The sequence below is a fragment of the Watersipora subatra genome, chromosome 8 (assembly GCF_963576615.1).
Source record: "Watersipora subatra chromosome 8, tzWatSuba1.1, whole genome shotgun sequence".
Taxonomy (NCBI): Eukaryota; Metazoa; Bryozoa; class Gymnolaemata; order Cheilostomatida; family Watersiporidae; genus Watersipora; species Watersipora subatra.
In genome coordinates, this window is record NC_088715.1 from 40,516,847 (window position 1) to 40,525,479 (window position 8,633).

Sequence of the window (8,633 nt, forward strand, 5' to 3'; positions counted from 1 at the left end):
AAAAAAAGCACCAAACAAATGCACCATGACATCCTATAGCAGTTACAATCGCGTGTTATAATATCATATTGTTGCATATTCTTAGTTTTCCTATGAGTACAGGTACATGTCTGTTTACAATAAAAATATAATAAAGCAAAAAAAAGTGAAATGTATTGAATAATCCTATTGTTTAATTTTAAGAAAATTAAGGTGGGAGTGTAGCGGATTCCACTGAAATTTTGCAACAGCTGAAACTGTTGTGCTGTGTACAATCATACCTGTTTACTTTACAAGCATGCAATCACGCTTCCACCTAATACCTATCATACGCATCACACTATCAACTTATTTTCATTACGAAATGTTATTGGCAGCAAGGTGCAAAGTACAAATATCGCTATAATCACATCATCATAAACAATTCTAAGCACAGCGCAGTTGACCACAGAATATGATTCAGGCAGTGTTTTGTCAGCATTTGCAAAATAGAAAAGAATCGTTTGACGATGATTCCGCAGGAAGCTATCTGAACCTTCTGCTTGGAGATTGGCTGGGGTTGATGGCCCAGGTTCGATAACCAATGAGACAAAACCCTTGTTTTTTTGTTTTGTTTTTGTTTACTGAATTCTCCCTGAAGCTCTGGTAGATGGTAAGCTCTCCTGGTCAGTAGGCATCAATATCTTCAGCTGATCACCAGCATTTTAGTTCACTCTTACATATATTGAGTGGTTACATTTAATTAAGTTAGTCTACTCACCAACAACTATTTACTTAGTGCAAGCCAAGGAGAACAAAAGGTTCGTTTTATTTTGTTTATCAATGGATTATTTCTCGTCTTGTCACTGCTTTTGGGAAAATTGTTGAGATCTGATTTTTGCTGCTATAATCTTTGCTTACTTCAATTATCATTTATGTCTCAATTTATATTCTAGCATCTTGATTTGTGTTTTATTCATGTTAACCATTTTCTTATAGACTTCACGTTGCTGACTCTAATAAGAAAATACAATATAGAAACAGCATCAATCAACAAACAAATCAAGCTGCTTCTTATTGTTATATATTGGATAGCATCAGTAAAGTTCCACGCTCTCCAATTAAGCTTGCAGGGTGTCTAGCAGACCTAAACTGCTATAATAATAGTCTAATCAACAGTAAAATACTTTCTTGATGGGAAGCATAGAGAAATGCTCTGATGAGCTACTTAAACAAAATCTTGGTCATCCAGAAGCGATTGCTTAGAATAATATATCATAAAAAAACACTTATTTTCCATAAACTCCTTCATTTAAAAGATCACGTGCTTTGCCTACACAGCAGCTATACCAACTAAGAATCTGTCTTTTAGCCTTCACACAATTTAAATCTCAAACTAACTTGTCAACACATTAAAACACTTGTCATTCCTTATTTTCCTTACCTCTTCCACCCTCCTCCTCTACTGGTGGCCATAGACAAGTTGCTTATCGTGTGTCATCAGCATTGAATTCCTTGCCAATTTGGCTAAGGAAAATCGATAGTCGTGATGGCTTTAGGGCTGCTCTGAAGCAGTTCTCGCTGGACTCTGAAACAGATTTGTTCCGATTTCTTTTGCTCAGACAACCATGTTTTTTTAATTACCAATCTCATCAGTTAACTCGAGCTTTGCGCCTCGAATAGCCACGATACTACGCATATGAGCCATGCCATGGCAAAACTATGTGTAGTGTCCTTACGCGTCTATTTCATCATCATTGTAATGCTGTGACTGAGCACTGATATCTCAAAATCTACCATCAAAATTTGTTTAATTTTTTAACCTTAGCTCAAAGGAGTGCATATCATCCTCTGATAAACATGACGAGCCTGTTGGTGACCTGTGATAGTCGAAAAATTCTGCAGAAATTGTTCGCGCTATTTGGCAGAAAGCATGGGCCACATGATCAGATTACGACTAGATGATTAGACCAAGCTGAAACTAAATTGTAAAGTAGAGCGCATCTGATTGATAAGGGCTTTCCGGCAAAACCCGAAGTGTTTGCCATAAACTAGTGCTACGAAATGTTTTATATTGAGCCTTCTACTGGCCTTTAATTTCACGTGATAACATCGCGTGACAAAACAGTAACCAAACTGTTGGAGTACGCCAGCCAAATAAATAAATTCCAAACTACGGCATTTTTGTGATGGGGGCAGTTAGCTGTTCGTTTTTAAGCTTTTAAGAGCTTGTGATCACATTTCCACATATTTTGCACTTACAACACACCAGAGTAAGGCATGGTGACAAATGTTATGACGGGATTTGGGCGTTTTCAGATACTCGAGTTAACAAGAGGGAGTGAGGGGATTAATAACACGAGCGAACTAGCCACAAAATCCCGTATAACAAGAATTATTATTTGCACTCGCTTGGAGCAAGAGTTTTGTACGTTTAATTATCTTATTTCCTAAAACTTATTCTTAACTCAAAGGCAAAGTATTATTATTTCTTTTAATTAAGGGTTATTCAGAGGGACGATTATTACATGATTATATTTATTATTAATAGCTTAACAAAATGAAAGTATACAGGGATTCAGCATACCTGTTTTGCAGTGAGCGTGCACGGCGAGTTGGTCACTCCTTCTGGAATGTACGCAACCCGCCACGACAAGCGTTGATTTTTGGTTTTGATTCAATCAGCAGCAGGATCTCACGTCTATTCACCAGGAATCCAAGAGAGAAGACCCGACACGTAGAATAGCAAAATCTGATCTCTCTAAACTGCGGGAAGTGTAGACAGGATCACTTGCTGCTTTGAGTCAAGGGAGAGACGGTTATCAGGAAATTATCCCACTAAAAGAGAACTTGGGCTATAGTTTGTAACGCAGACCCGCTGGTACGAATCTATTGGCTAAGGAAAAATCACGCCACCCTTGGGCTAATTCAAACGCCAACCGCGATGTGAGACAGATAAGTACCAGTACCATAACACAACGCGAGCGACGCAAAATAACCCGGTGACTGCACATCGCTCTATGAGCTATCCAGAGCAAAAGACAACTCCAAGTGCTAATCGAAAACTACCGAAATAACTACAGATAAAACTACAGATATAACAGCCTTTTGATACCAAATAACTGTAATGTGAAGTTTGTTGCAAGTCAACCTTTAACTTTTTAACACCTAAATTGTTAAGCTTTGTATCATTACATGTAACTCATTGCATTGCTTGCATTGCAGAAAGTTTTGCAAAGAAGTCAACGCGTTTCATCAAAAAGATCCCAAGTGCGATTGTTGGTTTGAAGATAATGTTATGCAATATGCATACATGGCCAAGATATCAACAGAAAGAAGAAACTGCAATATGCTCCTGCAATGCTCTTTTTTAACTGTCTGTCCCAGGCCTGATCACGATGGAAGTACATTGAACTTTTCTTTCTCAAAAAGTTCAATAACATATATGAGAAGCTTGAAATGTAGTATCTATTGCATTTATTGCAAACATGACACCTGGTTCTCAGTGACAGCCATCAAAACTCATGACAGCCTTGAAAGGTCAAATTTGTGGCTTGATAGCGGCAGAGTTCCACAATGTGCCAAGTAAGACAAGCTATCGACACCAAACATGGCCTGGTTTTTTCAGCTATACATAATCATGGTTATCATGGCCAGTGATATTTATTTTTATTTACCTGATCAGTTTTCAACATTTTTTTACGAAGTGTGATGCACATTAGCGAGTTTCAGACCTAGAACAGTACATACCAGAACTCCAACAGCCCAACTTGATATTCTTCTAAAAATACATGCACACGCATAATCTTTAAAAGCTGCATACCATGCTCTCACACCTATCAATAAGCTTTGTTCTTTTATATGAGTGATTATAAATTTATATTAATAATATATATATATGTATGCATATATATAAAAATGCATTAAAAACATGACAATCCTTACCTGGAAAAAATCGTTTAAAAGCGGACATCTATATGTCTAAGCATAATCTATGTTCCCGGCGACCATCCTGGATTGCATTTCTTCACGTTACTGAAAGCTTCCCGAATGGATTCTCCGGTCTCATCCATTGTTATGAATGTAGCGGCAACCAGTACACCTTTTCTATACCTGTATCAAAAAGCTTTCTTCATTGTGTACGATGTCCAACTGGTGTGCTTTTAGCATTATATCAATATTGGCACAATTACATTACATCATAAAACGGAGTGCTGCCACTTTTTTGACATTTGAAAATACACCTGCTAAAAAGACGTACAATAAGACAATAAATGTATGTGCCAGATAGAAAATAACATAAGTGTAACAGTCAGCGAAGTAATGTTGCGATTTCATTGGTTTATTCTTTATAACATTGATAACCATAAAACTACAATACAAACTATTCACTACAGCAGCATTTCCAACGACATTTAAATGTATCCAAAATTGTCAACAGCAACCCATACAAAACTATGTTTCAAAGTTTAAACTTTACACAATAGTACAAAAGTTTTGTTACAGTACCTGTTTTCAGGCATTCGCTGAATACCTAGTAGACTGTCTAACTAGTATATGTCCAATGTGAACACCAAAATGTTGAGCTGGTTCGCCACTAATTTCAGGCTGTGCTCTATAATATATCTGTAGCTCCATCTACTATTGAATGACCTCTGTAAAATTTGTCATAATTTATATACTATTTCAAAATATTAAGCACCAGGATTAGCTGTTTGCTTTTGCAAACCGCTAATCCTTATGCTTACAATGGATTAGAAAAATACAAAAGACAGCTGCATGTAAACTGCTTGATCATAGCAGGCTAATTCTTAACGATAAGCAAAAAGATTACACAGGTGCACCAGCAGTTGATAGCGGGCTCTAGTGCCTTTGAACTCTCGCTGCTACAATAAGTAATGCACAAATGATGTGCCAATTTATTTATAACATGTATAGGGAGTCGGCACAATATGGGCACACTATCAGGCTTCGTAAATCTACGCAGTCACAGTTGAAAGTTTATCATCACGATCGACCTGTCACAACAAGCGATAATATTAACGAGGAAAATGAAAGGTAGGGTTTGAGATGCTAACCTGATACTTCATAATAACATTAATTTTTATAATAAATAGGCATAATAAACAAGAACACCTAGAAAAAACCAGCCCATCACATAAGGAAAATGCAAAGTTTGATAACATTTGTTGCCGAACTTATATAGAAGCTAGTAAAGCACTGGTTGTTGTTCAATCGACTCACAACAATGTTCCACTAAACAACTACTCAGCTCGGGCTGGTGGCGAAATGATTATATATTGTGGTGGACACCAGGCCATGACTTTCTAATTCTTGTAACTATTCCTATATGTATATTTCTTGCATGTTATGTTTGCTTTTTTGTTATATCGTTAATAACTTGTTTGCTATACTATATCGCTATTATGTTTTGCCTTCGGTCATGTTATATCGCTGTTGTAATGTATTATAATCGTGCCAACCCATTAGCGACTCCATTTATATTTATTGTTATACTGTTTTTCTTACTCGTTCATCCAGAACGGGTAACATGATTATATATAAAGGGAGCAGACTCGATAAGAGAGTCAGAGCAGTAGTCGTAAGCTCCTCGACTAATTGATTTTCCTTCATAAATAAAGCGATGAAAGCCATGATACTCATTCTCTCTTCTTTATGCAACATTCTAGATCGTGCCTAAGTTCAGGCCGGCAAACTCCTTTACAATATTATACCATTGAAAGATCTACCACTATAAGTCAACAATATAACACTCTTAATCAACAATAAAGATTATGCCTTATGTATTTGTTATGATCATTATGTATGATTGTTATTTGTTACTTTCGCATTCATGTACATGTTCTTGCAAGGTAGAAAACAACACGCAGGTTGTAGCCAGTTTGAGAAAAGAACTTTTAGAATAAAAAACAAGAACTTTTCTACCGTATATACCGTAGTGCCTCCAAGACTTTGTGGAGAGGAGCTATATGTTACTGAAAACTCCGCACTCTTTTTAACGCATCGGCTTTTTCTTAAAAAAATTAAACAAGTAAGCAATTTTCGAATCACCCTAACCATAGTGTTTTATTAGCTGATATTCATAAATAATAACGTAATGTAATTGCTTATAGTTGACAAACAAGTGCGGCATCCAGGCTATCAATAACTTTGCAAGATTCCATGAGAAGCTAACTCTTACGAAAGGCGTTTGACAACCAGTGATGCCAACGGCTCGCTGATGCATAGTAATTTGACGCAACACGACCAGTCAACAGGTTTTTTAAGCGCTCCAACCTGTTTAACAGCACTTCATAGTTCTGTTGTGGAAGTCAGCGCTGACTAGCCACTTGCAAGTTTTGCGTACAAGTTGTCTTATACCAAATGAGTAATAGCTCTCATGCACAACTGTAACTGCTGTAAGCAAGGTGTTTGGTGAATAATGGCTCTTTATTTACACAAGCTCTATAAGCATGAAAATATAGAACAATTAGATGCAATTCAATACAGTCAAGCGTAATGCTGAATTGAGTTCCACAAATAATAAATACTCAAACAGTTGTTCTGTGAATGCAAGAATGTCAAGGTATAGATATATATACACAAAGCTGCATAGAGATAAGTTAATGTTACCACGCTGGTTTTAATGATTCGTAACTCTTTATAGTTCCCAGTTTTTCGTTTGGTCATTCGTAGTCTGTATCACTTAGTCTGTGCTCTTTGTTCTCCCCTTAACACTAGAGCACCTTTGCTTATATAGCAAGGGCTGAGTGTTAATCTACGGGCCTTCCACTCAAGCTGACTTTTAAATTACAGGGCTAATCTGTGAATGGCTGAACACTTATGGTAATTAAAGCAGCTCAACTTAGTAAATCCATCGCATTTCACCAGCTGCACTGCTACCCTTGAATAATGCAGCACATCATATTGTCGAAATCGCTGATTTTTACGTGTACGTTCTAGTATCACGGCCATTTTTTACAGTACTTTGCAGCTCAGGCGTTGAGTTGGTACGACTGCGAGCCCGTACCGGGTTAATTTTTTATTGGGGAATCCCCAAAAGGATATCGATAGCGATAAACCTACTACGAGAAAAAATTATAGTAATTGCCTAAAAGCTTGTAGTTTATGTATAAACTGTTGTTTAACATGCTTTTATAATATTTACGTTATAAATACAAACAATTAATTTATAATGTAAGTATTTTATAGTTTGTTATCAGCCAAGTAAAAGTTATCTAGCAATATATATATACACAGCCGGTATTCTCCTTCAGTAGGTAGTCAGACGACTCTGACGCCAGTCATTACGCAATATACCAGAGTATGTACATGTATGAGAGTGAGCTCCATTACAAGCTGCAACAATGGTCTGCAGGTAAGACTAACCTTTTTCACATTTCATCACTCAACTACCTCATTTATTGTCAGCTCATCACAAGTTTTTACCCTAAACCAATCGTATTCAACGCTTTAAATTAGTTTGATAGGTGCGAAAAGTTTAACAAACTTACAAGAGAAGCATATACTCGCATGTATGTAAGATAGTAGTTGAAGCTGAACAACCATATTTCTTCTACATCTTTGTTGTGATATTATTTATGTATATATCTATACTAAAATATATTTGATTCGTCGGAAAATATGCGAAAAATTCCCTGTTGGCAACGATGACAACACGTAACCATAATTGTAAGTTTTCTAGTTACGTTATAAAATGCAATTGTAGGGCCTCATTCATTTTTACATTTTTAGGTTGTATAGTAGAGCATATTGAAAACAAGTACATGTATTATAATTTCTATTATGAATGCTTCACCTACATAAAGTTCCCTCTATCCAAATTTTCTTTATGATAAAGTTCCCTAAAACCTCGCATACTTCATGGAATCCCCTATCGTTTAAATGATGCAAACCCAGACTATCTATAATCAATAGCTTGAACCTAAAAGTTGTCATTAGGCATCATATTGTGGTCCATTATGCTTTACAATAAGTATAACTACTAGGAAAGAGTTCCAGTATTTGACCCTCTTAGCCGGGCTGTCATTGTTCCTATTCTACTAACTTGACCAATGTACAGTTTCTACTAATGATTAGTGATTTCTACAGCCACCTGCTTGAACTGCCATAACAAGATGTCAGTCGCTGTCTCAGTCAACTGCACTGTGTGTTTATTTTCACATTCAGTGTCTTTTGATTATGGCCTTTGTGCTCATGCTCATGTGAACATAGACTCTAGTAGGGCTGCTTGGAAGGTGTAACATACACCGTAAGCTCTATAATATTTACAGAGAAATAATATTTACATATTTTGATTTACTCTGAAAACGGATAAACATAGCTTTACATAAAACATAAAACTTACTACATATGACCTCTTTCCCCTGTCTGCCCAGTTATACTTTGGAATATTTCATTGTTATCTAGACAATACTTTACCTAAGTGAGAGCTTCAGTAAATGGGCTGTTTTTACTATTCGAGTGAAGCAAAGAGTGAGAAAGTTTGCAGGCCTATATGCGGTTTTTGAAATACTAAAACCAGTTTGATAAAAACAAAGTTAAAGAACAAGCTAAATAAATTTTGCACTTTTAAACTTTTGCATTTGTGATATAATATTCTACTGTAAGACAGCGACACGTATAAGACTTAACCCTTTTGCAGGTGAGTTTTT